We start from the raw sequence: 14,969 nt of genomic DNA, 5'->3' as shown, positions 1-14,969 counted from the left end.
GCTACTGGGTAAACATTCTGTGTTTTTTCCTGGGTCATATAGCGCTGGGGTGTGTGCTGGCATACTCTCTCTCTGTCTCTTCAAAGGGCCTGGTGGGTAACCTGTCTTCAGAAAAGAGCTTCCCTGTGTGTGTGTGGTGTGTCGGTACGCGTGTGTCGACATGTCTGAGGTTGAAGGCTCACCTAAGGAGGAGGGGGAGTGTATGAATGTAAGGTCTCCGTCGGCAGCGCCGACACCTGACTGGATGGATATGTGGAATGTTTTAAGTGCTAATGTTACTTTATTGCACAAAAGAATAGACAAAGCTGAAGCTAGGGTGCAGTCAGGGAGTCGACCCATGTCTGTCCCAATGTCGCCGGCACCTTCGGGGTCTCAGAAGCGCCCACTATCCCAAATAGTAGACAGAGATACCGACACGGATTCAGACTGCAGTGGCTAAATGTATTCAATATATGATTATTGCAATAAAAGATGTTTTGCATATCACAGAGGAACCCCCTGTCCCTGACACGAGGGTACACATGTATAAGGGAAAGAAACCTGAGGTCACCTTTCCCTCCTCACATGAGCTGAACGAATTATGCGAAAAAGCGTGGAAAACTCCAGACAAAAAACTGCAGATTCCCAAAAGGATTCTTATAGAGTATCCTTTCCCGCCAAAGTACAGAATATGGTGGGAATCCTCCCCTAGGGTAGACAAGGCTTTGACACGTTTATCAAAAAAGATAGCGCTCCCATCCCAAGATACGGCTACCCTCAAGGATCCTGCTGACCGCAAGCAGGAGGTTACCTTGAAGTCCATTTACACACATTCTGGTATGTTACTCAGACCGGCAATTGCGTCGGCCTGGGTTTGTAGTGCTGTAGCAGCATGGACAGATTCCTTATCAGCGGATATTGAGACCCTTGATAAGGATACCATTTTAATGACCCTAGGGCATATAAAAGATGCTGTCTTATATATGAGGGATGCTCAAAGAGACATTAGTTTACTGGGTTCCAGAATAAACGCTATGTCTATTTCTACTAGGCGAGTCTTATGGACCCGACAGTGGTCAGGTGATGCCGACTCAAAGAGGCATATGGAGTTTTTGCCTTAGAAGGGTGAGGAATTGTTTGGAGAGGGCCTCTCGGACCTCGTCTCCACAGCTACGGCAGGTAAATCGAATTTTTTGCCTTATATTCCCTCACAATCTAAGAAAGCGCCTCATTATCAAATGCAGTCCTTTCGTTCAAATAAAAGCAAAAGAGTACGTGGATCGTCCTTTCTTGCCAGAGGTAAGGGCAGAGGGAAAAAGCTGCACAACACAGCTAATTCCCAGGAACAGAAGTACTCCCCGGCCTCTGCAAAATCCACCGCATGACGCTGGGGCTCCCCTAAGGGAGTCCGCTCCAGTGGGGGCACGTCTTCGACTTTTCAGCCACATCTGGGTTCACTCACAGGTGGATCCCTGGGCAATAGAAATTGTTTCCCAGGGATACAAGCTGGAATTCGAAGAGGTGCCTCCTCGCCGGTTTTTCAAATCGGCGCTACCGACTTCTCCCCTGGAAAGGGAGATAGTGTTACATGCGATTCACAAATTGTGTCTTCAACAAGTGGTGGTCGAGGTTCCCCTGCTTCAAAGAGGGAAGGGGTACTACTCAACTCTGTTTGTGGTCCTGAAACCGGACGGTTCGGTCAGACCCATTTTGAATTTAAAATCCCTGAACTTTAACTTAAAACGGTTCAAATTCAAAATGGAATCACTCAGAGTGGTCATCGCCAGCCTGGAAGGGGGGGATTTTATGGTATCTCTGGACATAAAGGATGCATACCTGCATGTTCCCATATATCCTCCTCATCAGGCCTACCTGAGATTTGCGGTACAGGATTGTCATTACCAATTTTAGACGTTGCAGTTTGGGCTTTCCACGGCCCCAAGAATTTTCACCAAGGTAATGGCGGAAATGATGGTGCTCCTGCGCAAGCAGGGTGTCACAATTATCCCGTACTTGGACGATCTCCTCATAAAAGCGAGATCACGGGAGAAGTTGCTGAACAGCGTATCACTTTCACTGAAGGTGTTACAGCGACACGGCTGGATTCTCAATATTCCAAAGTCGCAGCTGAAGCCTACGACTCGTCTGCCCTTCTTGGGCATGATTCTGGACCCAGACCAGAAAAGGGGTTTTCTTCCGATAGAAAAAGCGCAGGAACTCATGACTGTAGTCAAGAACCTGTTGAAGCCAAAACAAGTGTCAGTACATCATTGCACTCAAGTCCTGGGAAAAATGGTGGCGACGTACGAAGCCATTCCCTTCGGCAGGTTCCATGCAAGGATTTTCCAATGGGACCTATTGGACAAATGGTCCGGGGCACATCTGCAAATGCCTCAGCGGATCACCCTGTCCCCCAGGGCCAGGGTATCTCTCCTGTGGTGGCTGCAGAGTGCTCACCTTCTAGAGGGCCGCAGGTTCAGCATTCAGGATTGGATCCGGGTGACCATGGACGCGAGCCTCCGAGGTTGGGGAGCAGTCACACGGAAGAAATTTCCAAGGCCTTTGGTCAAATCAAGAGACTTGTCTTCACATCAACATCCTGGAACTAAGGGCCATATACAACGCCCTACGTCAAGCGGAGACCTTACTTTGCGACCGACCAGTTCTGATCCAGTCAGACAACGTCACCGCAGTAGCTCATGTAAACCGCCAGGGCGGCACAAGGAGCAGAGTGGCGATGGCGGAAGCCACCAGAATTCTTCGCTGGGCGGAGAATCATGTAAGCGCACTGTCAGCAGTGTTCATTCCTTGAGTGGACAACTGGGAAGCAGACTTCCTCAGCAGACACGACCTGCATCCGGGAGAGTGGGGACTTCATCAGGAAGTCTTCGCACAGATTGCAAGTCGATGGGGACTGCCCCAAATAGACATGATGGCGTCCCGTCTCAACAAAAAGCTGCAAAGGTATTGCGCCAGGTCAAGAGATCCTCAGGTGGTAGCTGTGGACGCCCTAGTGACACCGTGGGTGTTCCAGTCGGTCTATGTATTTCCTCCTCTTCCTCTCATACCCAAGGTGTTGAAAATAATAAGAAAAAGAGGAGTGAGAACAATACTCATTGTTCCGGATTGGCCACGAAGGACCTGGTATCCGGATCTGCAGGAAATGCTCACAGAAGATCCGTGGCCTCTTCCTCTAAGACAGGACCTGTTGCAACAGGGGCCCTGTCTGTTCCAAGACTTAAGGCCCATACACACTGGTCGATATATCGGCCATTCTCTTGAATGGCCGATATATCGCGGGAGCGAGTGTGTACGGCCGATACGTCTGTGAACTCCGTCGTTCAGACGTATCGAGTCTGCCGCGCAGCACAGCCGACGGCCAATATATCTACCGATATATTGGCGCGTCGCTGTGTGTGTACGGGGCGGTCGACCGACCGCCCGTACACATGCTGCGGCGGCCGGCGGTGATTGACAGCTGAACTGGGCGGGCGTGTGTACATGCCCGCCCAGTTCATGACGTCAGTCCCCGACGGATCGGGCAGTGTGTATGCTGAACACACTGCCCGATCCGTCCATAGATATATCTGCAGATCAATTGACTACTAGTGTGTACCCACCTTTACCACGGCTGCGTTTGACGGCATGGAGGTTGAACGCCGGATCCTAGCGGAAAAGGGTATTCCGGATGAGGTCATTCCTACGCTAATAAAGGCTAGGAAGGACGTGACATCTAAACATTATCACCGAATATGGCGAAAATATGTTTATTGGTGTGAGGCCAGGAATGCTCTTACGGAAGAATTCCATCTAGGCCGTTTTCTTCACTTCCTACGAACTGGAGTGAATTTGGGCCTAAAATTAGGCTCCATTAAAGTTCAGATTTTGTCCTTATCCATTTTCTTTCAAAAGGAATTGGCCTCTCTACCTGAAGTACAGACTTTTGTGAAGGAAGTACTGCATATTCAGCCTCCTTTTTTACCTCCGGTGGCGCCTTGGGACCTTAACGTGGTGTTAAGTTTCCTTAAGTCACATTGGTTTGAACCACTTAAAACAGCGGAGTTGAAATATCTCACTTGGAAGGTGGTCATGTTGTTAGCCTTGGCTTCGGCTAGGCGAGTTTCGGAATTAGCGGCTTTATCACATAAAAGCCCCTATCTGGTTTTCCATATGGTTAGAGCGGAATTGCTGACCCGTCCTCAATTCCTACCTAAGGTGGTCTCATCCTTTCATATGAACCAACCTATTGTCGTGCCTGTGGCTACACGTGACTTGGAGGATTCAGAGTCCCTTGATGTGGTCAGGGCTTTGAAAATTTACGTGGCCAGAACGGCTAGGAACAGAAAAACAGAAGCACTGTTTGTCCTGTATGCAGCCAACAAGGTCGGCGGCCCTGCTTCAAAGCAGACTATTGCTCGCTGGATCTGTAACACGATTCAGCAGGCGCATTCTACGGCAGGATTGCCGTTGCCAAAATCGGTTAAGGCCCACTCCACTAGGAAGGTGGGCTCGTCTTGGGCGGCTGCCCGAGGGGTCTCGGCACTACAGCTGTGCCGAGCTGCTACTTGGTCGGGGTCAAACACCTTTGCAAAGTTCTACAAGTTTGATACCCTGGCTAAGGAGGACCTCCTGTTTGCTCAATCGGTGCTGCAGAGTCATCCGCACTCTCCCGCCCGTTTGGGAGCTTTGGTATAATCCCCATGGTCCTTACGGAGTCCCCAGCATCCTCTAGGACGTTAGAGAAAATAAGATTTTAAACCTACCAGTAAATTTTTTCTCGTAGTCCGTAGAGGATGCTGGGCGCCCGTCCCAAGTGCGGACTTCTTCTGCAAGACTTGTATATAGTTTTGCTTACATAAGGGTTATGTTATAGTTTTCATCGGTCTTGGACTGATGCGATGTTTTCATACTGTTAACTGGTTAGTATATCACAAGTTATACGGTGTGATTGGTGTGGCTGGCATGAATCTTGCCCTTGGATTAACAAAAATCCTTTCCTCGTACTGTCCGTCTCCTCTGGGCACAGTTTCTCTAACTGAGGTCTGGAGGAGGGGCATAGAGGGAGGAGCCAGTGCACACCCAGATCCAAAGTCTTTCTTAAAGTGCCCATGTCTCCTGCGGAGCCCGTCTATCCCCATGGTCCTTACGGAGTCCCAGCATCCTCTACGGACTACGAGAAAAAGATTTACCGGTAGGTTTAAAATCTTATTATTGCTCACACGTGGTTCAGTGTTGAGACTGGGAAGTGACCTGGGGGGAATTCAATTGTTTTCTGCCATGGCTGCCACTAGATGGGCCCCCCAACAGAGCAATTCAACTGTTCTGTGTGGGGGCGAGTGCCGCATGGGGACACATTTCTACTCGTAGCCTCCTGAGGTGACAAGCAGAAATGTGCAAGAAGTCTGTGGTTTTGGTACTCTAACCAGGACTTTAGACCTGTCTAGCCATTACATGTAGATAAAGCAGGTCTAATAGGGCATGACTTGCTCGATAATTGAAGGGTGCCTGGAACAATTGAATTGCTCCATCAGGCACCCATGAATTACTGCTGCTATTAAAACAAGTGAAACCCCCCCAATAAGAGGAGGTATAATAGGAGTATCATGGATGTATCTCATCATGTGACTGCTAACACTACCGCAGTAACAGTGGCCATATCTAAAGAAAGTTAGAAAGGAGGCTCTATACCAGGCGGGGGCCGCTTGGGAAAACGATGTTGCGACTGATGCTGGAGACGTGAGCATTGATCAGATATGCAAACTGGGCGTCGCAGGCTTGTGGATTCCATTGCACTGTGGTGCACAAGGAATATGCTGAAACCTCCATTTGCATATTTTCGCACGGCCACACATGATAAGCGTGCGCCTCTGAATAGTTGCAGGAACACGATGATAGCTCTTCTATCACTCTGTTAAAGTGAGGGCAGTGCACAAGGCTTTGTCTTTGCTTTAAACAAACATTTTTCAACGCCCATAGGTAAGAGTCCTTATAGATACATAAGGATAGTGGTGCTGTCATGCTAAGACGTGCAGCCACAACCCTGATCCTGATTTTCAGGCTTGCATGAGATCAGTGTTGTGTTTCTGTGAAGTCAAATGGTTGGCTGGTGACTGTACACAATCGTGGAACGTTTGGATACCGCTCAGCTTCTGAATTTAGCTAGAGGGTTCTTTCTGCTAAGTCATGTTGTTAATAGTTGAGTTGTTCTGTCCAATAAGATGCCTGAGGAGAGGATCATGGCAACTACATAGAAAAAAATTACACAAAACATGAACTTTTATTTACTACTATGTGGCTGCAACTTTATTAAAAACCCACTTTGTTCATATGATTCCAGATTAATGTAGGCTGTCACTTTTTTTGCTAATCTCTCCAGATCATTCCAGGCGACCGTTCTGTGTAGGGGTGAATGTGGTTTTTCAGTAGCTCACAATGGGGGTGCTTTTCATGCTAAACCAGCAGAGAGTGAGTCTCTAATGCAACGGCTTTGCTGTCATCCTCAATGTCTAGGCTTGTTTCTTAAAACGTAAACAGATACTACATTAAATGTGTAGGGGTTTTTTTTTTTTTTCCTCTTGATTTGATTTTTTATTAAATGTTATGTTGAAATCTGTTGCATAATTAATGGTAATGTTTGTTGGGTTTTTTTTGTGATTGTACATAGAAATCCTGGTTTATACCTTACCTCTGCTAAATCACTTTGGTTTAGAATGATCCTGGCTGTGTTCTATTTATATTCGCCTCTGTTTTTAGTTTTTTCATTTGGTTGGTAGTACTTGAGGACTGCAGTTGAGAACCACTGGTTTGGCCAGTAAATTCACTTACCACTTTTTAAAGCTTTTTTGTAAGTTTCTTTAACTTTTTATACTATTGTCTAACCTTTTTTTAGTCTCTGTATTGGATAAGTAGTTTGAGAGCAGTCATGTTTTCGCTTCACCATTTCTTACTGCAGATGTGTCCTCATACACCTTGCCTTAATACACCATGCACTGTGATATGCCCGCCATGAGTGAGTCAGCGTCTCTACTAACTTTGGGAGTCTTCTTTTTTTTTTGGTCCAAATATGCATCCTATGCGAGTAAGACGCACAAGCAGACTCTGCTGATTATAATGAGATGCAGCATGCCTATATTCTGTGTGCGACTGTATTTGCATACAAAATGCTATGTTACAGTGTTTTCCAGGAAAACACTGTAGCGTAGTTTTTCATATGCAGATACAGTCGCAGTTGCACACAGAATTATGGGCATGCCGCGCATATCATTATCAGCAAAGTCTGCTTGTGTGTCTTATTCGCATAGCAATGCGAATAATACACATTTACAATGAAAACATGCACAGACACCCGGCATGACTGTAGAAATTATGTAGGAGGACATACCTGTACTTGGTAGGGCTGTTAGTCCTGGATTTACTAATACCCTTTTCACACTTATATACTGTAAAAATGCCATTTTTTTGCACATGAACGCACGTCAACTCAGGACTTCTCTAGCATCCATAAGAGATATTGGGGGAAACTAGTATCATGGGGTATAGACTGGGTCCAAAGGAGCCAGTGCACTTTAAATTTCTCCAACTGGGTGTGCTGGCTCCTCCCCTCTATGCCCCCTCCCACAGGCAGTTTAGAAAAAAGTGCCCTCAAGAGAGGATGCACATCTCTGCAGCTCCAAAGAGTTTTCTTCAATTTCATTTAAAACGTTTTTCTTTTTTCGGTATGCTGTCTGAGCAACAGCATACCTGTGCCGTGGGAGTTAGTGGGGGGAAAGGTCACCGGCCTTGCGAGTTGCAAAGCCGCTTCCCCGCTGCAGGACCACCGTCCTGAGGGGCTGTTTGTTCAGTGGGACACTGTGCCTTGGCTGCCACAGCACGGCGCACACTCCTAACGCTGCCTGAAGGTGACTTCTGTGGTGAGTACAAACTGGGGACCCCGCTAGGGGGTCCCCGGTTCAAGGTGCAGCGTACCGCGGGCGCGGCGTGCGGGACCGTACCTGGGGGGTTCCGCTAGGATCCCCAGTGTGTACACTGGCACAAAAACTTAACTAAGCACTTGTGTGAGGTTTTAAGCTTATTTGGAGACTTTGCCAGTATAAATATGTACAGCTCTGGCGCCATTGGAAGGGGCGGAGCTTCCACAGAGCGGGACCAACTGGGTTTTGCCGCCTTCCTCTGCTTACAGCAGCCATCAACAGCACACACTTAGTGCTTCCTGCCTCACAGACACACTGGAAACTGGTACAGGGTGTAGCTAAGGGGAAGAGCCGCTTGTGTACACTATTCTGAGCTTACTAAGGACTGCATTTTGTTAGTGTTACTGTGATTTACAAAGCTGACAGTCTCACTGGGGCTGTTCAACCCAGGGAGTGCTGGTATTCTCCCTCTCTGTGTTTCCTCTCACATACAGTAGGGCAGGCTTGCATTATAACTGTGTGTGTGTGTGTGTGTGTGTGTGTGTTTTTGTACTTACTGTGAAATATGGGTAAGCTTTCTGTGCAGTATCTGTTACACCAGATTCTCTCCATTATTTAATGACACTGTTTCCTGTGAGCAATGCAGTCAATCTTCACAAATTAGTGGAGAGGTTGGGGGAGAATGTCCAGAGCCCCACTGGTTAGGGTCTCTTAAAACTATGATGTCAGATATGTCATCCCAGCTCACTGCTAATGTGCAAAAAACTCAGCTACTGCAACAAGCTGTTGCAGATTTAGCTGCTAGGACTGATGCACAGCCCCCCCCCCCTTCCCCCCCTCTCTCATGCAGGTCCCCAGAACCCAGAAGCATGGTTTACCTGCTCTGCTCTCTGATACAGATGATGATATACAAGGTGATGGGGATGACCTGGACCCCTCATTTTGGCTATAAGGGATGTGTTACAGCTCCCTCTAGAGGATGCTGCTTCACAGCAGTCATTTTTCTTAGTACAAAATAAGCCCAATGTCACTTTCCCTGAATCTCCATAGTTACTGTAGATGACTTATTCAAACAGGCCTGGAAATATCCAGACAAAAAATTCCTAGTGTCCAAAAAGTTTTTGCACACTTTTTCCCATTTGCTCCTCAAGGTAGAACATTTTGGGTGGAACCCCCTGGGGTGGATGTCTCAGTCTCTTGCCTGTCTAGAGGGCCCCATGCACTACAACGATTTTGCACGATTCCATCGATTTCAACCTTTCGGGACGATATATCTTATGAAAAGTGTCAAATTGCATGTGTTTTACATCTAGTCCGATGCCTGGCTACATGAGCATCGGATCGGAGCCCCTAGGTCGTTGGTGCTGCACTAATGTTATATCGGAATTGCATGGAAAAAGTGTTTTTTATGCATGTGATATATCGCATGCGATGTATCACAGGGAAGTTTGACTGGCATTCTAAGGACACTCCCAGCCCCCGTAGCCCTCTATCCAGCCCATCAGATATATCTTATGGTACAGTTGTATGCCATACGATATATCACATGTGATTTTATAGCGGCTTCATCAATCGCATGCGATATATCCTATGCAAAAATAGCACAAAAGTACAAAATCGTATGGAAACACTCCCGGGAAGGTCCCGGGGGAGTTCAAGGGAAACTGCATCCGACTTCAGCCTCAGACATATCGTTGTAGTGTATGGTTCCCTTAAGAAGGCGGTGCTGCCTGCTCCGGGCTCCTTTACTATGAAGGATCCTGGGGATAGAGACTATCCTAAAATCTATATACACTGCAGACGGCCTTTCACAAAGACTGGTCATTGTGGTTTCTGGATGACCCATGCCATTCATTCATGGGGGATATGCCCTTAGTTACCATGGTAACCCTCCTGAAGCACATTCAGGACACTACCCGTGTCCTCTGTGATTCCCTCAAAGAGATGGGGAACGTCGGCCATGGCGGTGTCTGCGCGTAGTGCCTTGTGGTTGCGTCAGTGGATTGCGGACGCAGAATCCAAACGTAATGTGGAGCCCCTTTCCTTTTCTGGGGAATTGCTTTTTGTGGTTGAGCTGGATGCATGGATTTCCAAGGTTACTGCTGGGAAATCCGTTTCTCCCCTCTGGGGCCCCGCCGGCGAGACGTTCCTACCGGGACCGTCTGTCCAGTCCTTTTGGTCTCGCACATTTCGATCGAAAGCCAGAGGTGCCTCCAATGCAACTAGAGGCACCAGTGGTAAGTTCAGAAAACTTGCAATTACCGGTTCTCAGGAACAGTCCACCAGTTCTGCTTCCACTAAAGCCTCTGCATGACTGTGCCCATCCACCCCGAGGGGATCTCGAGGTGGGAGCTTGACTGCGTCACTTCAGCTGCATCTGGGAGACCTCCTGCCAGGATGCTTGGGTCAGAGAACTCGTTTCTCAAGGCTACAAGCTGGAGTTCGACAGTACTTCTCCCCCACAACGATTGTTCAAATCAAGCTTCAGCTTTGGAGGATATGCAAGTTACGTTTCAACAAGCTATCCGAAAGTTGGTCCAGTCCCACGTCATTGTTCCAGTACCACTGCCGCAGTGCGCCAAGGGGTTTTACTCAAACCTGTTTGTGGTGCCGATGCCGGATGGTGCGGTCAGACACCATTCTGAATCTGAAATCCTTGAATCTTTATTTTAAGGTGTTCAAGTTCAAAATGGAATCCCTGCGAGCAGTGATCGCGGGCGTGACGGAACGGGAATTTATGGTCTCCTTGGATATCAAGGATGCCTATCTCCATATTCCGATTTGGCCTCATGAGGAGTACCTGTAGTTTGCCCTGCTGGACGATCACTTCCAATTCCAGGCATTGCCCTTCGGCCTGTCAACAGCCCCGAGGGTATTCACAAAGGTGATAGCGGAGATGATTCTTCAACTCCGGATCCAAGGGATCAATGAGGTCCCTTTTCTTGACAATCTTCTGATAAAGGCGAGATCCAGGGAGCTTTTGTTGCTACATATCGACTGCACCATCCGTCTTCTGTCCGACCATGGGTGGATCCTCAGCTTACAGAAGTCCCACCTGGAGCCAACTCAGAGACTCCTGTTCCTGTGGATGTTGCTGGATACTGTGGCCCAGAAGGTGTTTTTACCAGAGGACAAGGCAACAACACTTCAGGAGATGGTCCGCATGGTGCTCCGCCCTACTTGAATGTCCGTACATCTCTGCATAAGATTGTTGGGAAAGATGGTTGCCTCCTACGAGGCAATCCAGTATAGGAGGTTCCATGCCAGAACGTTTCAGTTGGATCTCCTGAGCAAGTGGTCCGGATCACATCTACAGATGCACCGGATGAGTCAGCTATCACCTCAGGCAAGGATTTCCCTCATGTGGTGGCTACAGTCCTCCAATCTCCTGGAGGACAGGAGTTTCTGAATTCAGGATTGGACCCTCCTCATGACTGATGCGAGTCTGAGAGGATGGGGAGCTGTCACCCAAGGGGCGCAGTTCCAGGGGAGGTGGTCAGCCCACGAAAGCCTCCTTCCAATCAACATTCTGGAACTAGGGGCGATCTACAATGCTCTACTTCAAGCCTCTCCTCTGCTCAAGGATCACGCGATCCAGGTACAGTTAGACAATACGGCGGTGGCATATATCCGTTGACAAGGAGGACAAAAAGCAGAGCCTGCATGCGAGAGGTGGTAAAGATACTCCTCTGGGTGGAAAGAAATACAAGAACCATGTCAGCAATCTTCATTGCGAGTTTGGACAACTGGGAGGCGGACTTCCTGGGTCGTCACGACCTCCACCCGGGGGAGTGGGGACGCCACCATTTTGTGTTCCAGCAGATCATCGACCAGTGGGGTTGCCCACAAATAGACATGATGGCTTCTTGTCTCAACAAGAAATTTCCCTGATTTTGCTCGCGGATCAGGGACCCTTAGGCGAGGGCAGTGAACGCACTGGCGTCTCCTTGGCCGTACCGGCTGGTCTACCTGTTTCCTTTGATCCCATTGCTCCCAAGAGTGCTAAAGCGAATCAGGAATCAAGGTGTCCGGGCAATTCTAATTGCCCCGGATTGGCCTCGAAGGGCGTGGTACACGGATCTTCTGGACATGTCCGTCAAAAATCCCTTGGCCTCTACCACTCAGGAGCGATCTTCTTCAACAAGGACTGTTCATCTACCCGGACTTATGGCAACTTTGTTTGACGACATGGAGGTTGAGCGGAACATCCTAGCTCACAAGGGCCTTTCCAAGAAGGTAATTGCAACCATGGTTCAGGCTAGGAAACCTGTGACGTCAAAACACTTATATCTGGAGGAGATGTCTCTTGGTGCGAGGAACGCACGCATCCGCCTGCAGAGTTCACTTGGGACGTTTCCTACGTTTTCTGCAGGCTGGTGTGGATAAGGGCTTACGTCCATTAAGGTCCAGATTTCAGCTCTCTCCATTTTCTTTCAGAAGAAATTGTCAGTGTTGCCAGAAGTTCAGACCTTCTTGGAAGGGTTACTCCACATACAACCTGCCTTGGTGCCGCCTACGGCACTTTGGGATTTGGATGTGGTGTTGACATTTCTACAGTCCTCCTGGTTTGAACCTCTGAGACGGGAGAAGACAAGTACCTCACGTGGAAGACTGATGTTACTGGCCCTGGCTTCTGCTCGACGTGTTTTAAAATGAGGGATCTTATTGTGTAAAAGTCCCTACTTGGTCTTTTACGGGGACAGAGCGGTGCTCCGTACTAGACAGCAGTTCCTGCTGAAGGTTGTCTCCGTGTTTCACCTGAATCAACCTATTGTAATTCCGTCCAGTTCTGACACTTCTGCTCCTCCGGAAGAATTGGATGCGGTGTATGCCTTGAGGATCAAAGGCAAGCGAACAGCTCTGGTCATAGACTGATTCCTTGTTCATGCTTTATGATGTGCAGAAAAAGGGTTGCCCTGCTTCAAAGCAGCCCATTGCTTGTTGGATTAGGCTCACTATCCAGCAGGCCTATGTGTCGGCAGCCTTACCTGTTCCTAAGACTCTGAAGGCCAACTCTACAAGATCAGTGGGCTCTTCCTGGGCGGCTGCCCATGGAGTCTCGGCCTTGCAACTATGCCAAGCAGCTACCTGGTCAGGGAAGAACACTTTTGTGATGTTCTACAAGTTTGATACTCCGGCCAAAGAGGATACCCAGTTTGGGCAGGCGGTGCTGCAGCAATCTCCGTACGTTTCCGCCCGTTCTGGAATCTTTGGGACGTCCCCATCGTACTAGTTTTCCCCAATATCCCTTATGGGTGATAGAGAAAATAGGATTTTAATGCCTACTGGTAAATCCTTTTCTCGTAGTCCATAAGGGATACTGGGCGCCCGCCTCAGTGCGTTGACTTTTCTGCAGGTTCTTGTTCTATAGTTACCTGTTCAGCTGTTGCTGTTTTGTTGTTGCCAGCCATTGCTGGTTGTTCTATGTTAGTGTTATGCTGGTCTGTAAATCTCACCACCTTTTGTTATCGTGTTCCTTCTCTCATAATGTTCTTTTTTCCTTTGGGCATGTTTTTACCTATAACTGCCTGTGGGAGGGGGCATAGAGGGAAGGAGCCAGCACACCCAGTTGAAGAAATTTAAAGTGCACTGACTCCTTTGGACCCCATCTATACCCCATCGTACTAGTATTCCCCAATATCCCTTATGGACTACGAGAAAAGGATTCACCGGTAGGTATTAAAATCCTATTTTTGGTATGTGTGGGCTGTTTGCCGGCTTGCTAGACCCTGCAAATTCCAGGGTCCAGGTTTAATGCAGATTGTCAGCTCAAGATCATTAATGGTCAGCCAGAGTTCTTCTGATCACCACACTGGTTGTTTTAGGTATCTTCACAAGACGTACTATGATCTGTTGCAGAGGTATGCTGCAAAAAGTTAAGCTTGGCCATATGGGGTTTATACTTTACGAAATATTGTATGTTTGTTTGGTAAAAATAGTGTGAAATAATTAGCAAGAGAAATAATGTAAACTGTTATGGTAGAATGTATTTTTCAGTGTTAAAAATATATATGTAAGTTTACACTGGTGCCACCAAGAAAATGTATTGGGTTTTATTTTCCCCCTTAATGACAAATGTCTCAATTAAATGATATTCAAAAGTGTCCATATAAAATTTCCCTTTACTATTTGCTCCAACATATATATATATTTGTTATTTTTTACCTTGTTTTCTTTTTATGTCTAGTAACTCTTTTGAGCTGTCAGCTGTCCATGTACATTTTGTTGACATATAATATGCATAATACTTCTAGATGTGCATGCGATGCTGAAATTAGAAGCTGCATGTTATGCTATCTGATACTCAACTAGGCATTGTTTGTAATATAAATGGAAATCGTTCTCCTTTCAAACCAAAGGTTATTTGACATGTAGCATTTAATGCACCTGTCACGCCCTTAAAGCAGGATGTATATAATTGCATTGCAGATCTAGTTACTGGTCTATCGAAGGGTCGTGTGCTGCCTCAACTAGAGCTTTTCATGGAATTGAATAGCAAGTGTTGAAATAGTGTCTCATGACCTTTTCTCTTTTTATTTTAATTCAAAAGACACTGAGCTACACAAGGTGGCAGCAACCTCCTTTCACTGAAAATGTATACATACTCATCTGTGAATTCTCTCCCCCTATCCCCACATGATTTATCCTGTTACTGGAATAACATCGGGGTGTAGAATTGGATCTTGATCCAAGGCACCAACAGGCTAAATGCTTTGACTGATCCCAGGATGCACTGCACCGCCCCCTCTATACAACCCCTCCTCTGTGCACAGGAGCTCAGTTTTAAAGTTGGTGCCTGCATAGCAGGTCACTAACAGGTGGGGGCTGCCAAGAGAAAATAGTAGAAATTGAAGAAAGCTTTTATTAGAAGACTGAGCCGCAGCACTTTTATGTCCAGGGGACATGCTGTGCTGCTGCTTTATCACCTCCCCTATGCGGCGCTGTATACTCCCGCGGCCTAGTTCCTGGGTTATTACAGCGGAGACGCACCTATACTTTGTCACGCCGCCGCTGCTCACCTCCAGGATTGCATGGCTGCAGGAGTAGGTAAGAGGGTCCCCCAGGTGGGACCCGCCGGGT

The 14,969-nt window shown here is 47.6% G+C and overlaps 1 protein-coding gene across 2 annotated transcripts in view; it reads left to right on the top strand.

The window, feature by feature from the left end:
• The window catches only part of UBE2G1 (ubiquitin conjugating enzyme E2 G1), a 78,870-nt gene that overhangs the window by 49,196 nt on the left and 14,705 nt on the right, over positions 1-14,969 (top strand). The window lies entirely within an intron of this gene.

Source organism: Pseudophryne corroboree, chromosome 2 (genome assembly GCF_028390025.1).
Source record: "Pseudophryne corroboree isolate aPseCor3 chromosome 2, aPseCor3.hap2, whole genome shotgun sequence".
Classification (NCBI taxonomy): domain Eukaryota; kingdom Metazoa; phylum Chordata; class Amphibia; order Anura; family Myobatrachidae; genus Pseudophryne; species Pseudophryne corroboree.
The sequence above is the reverse complement of the archived record's forward strand: the minus strand, read 5'-3'. Positions and strand labels throughout refer to the sequence as shown.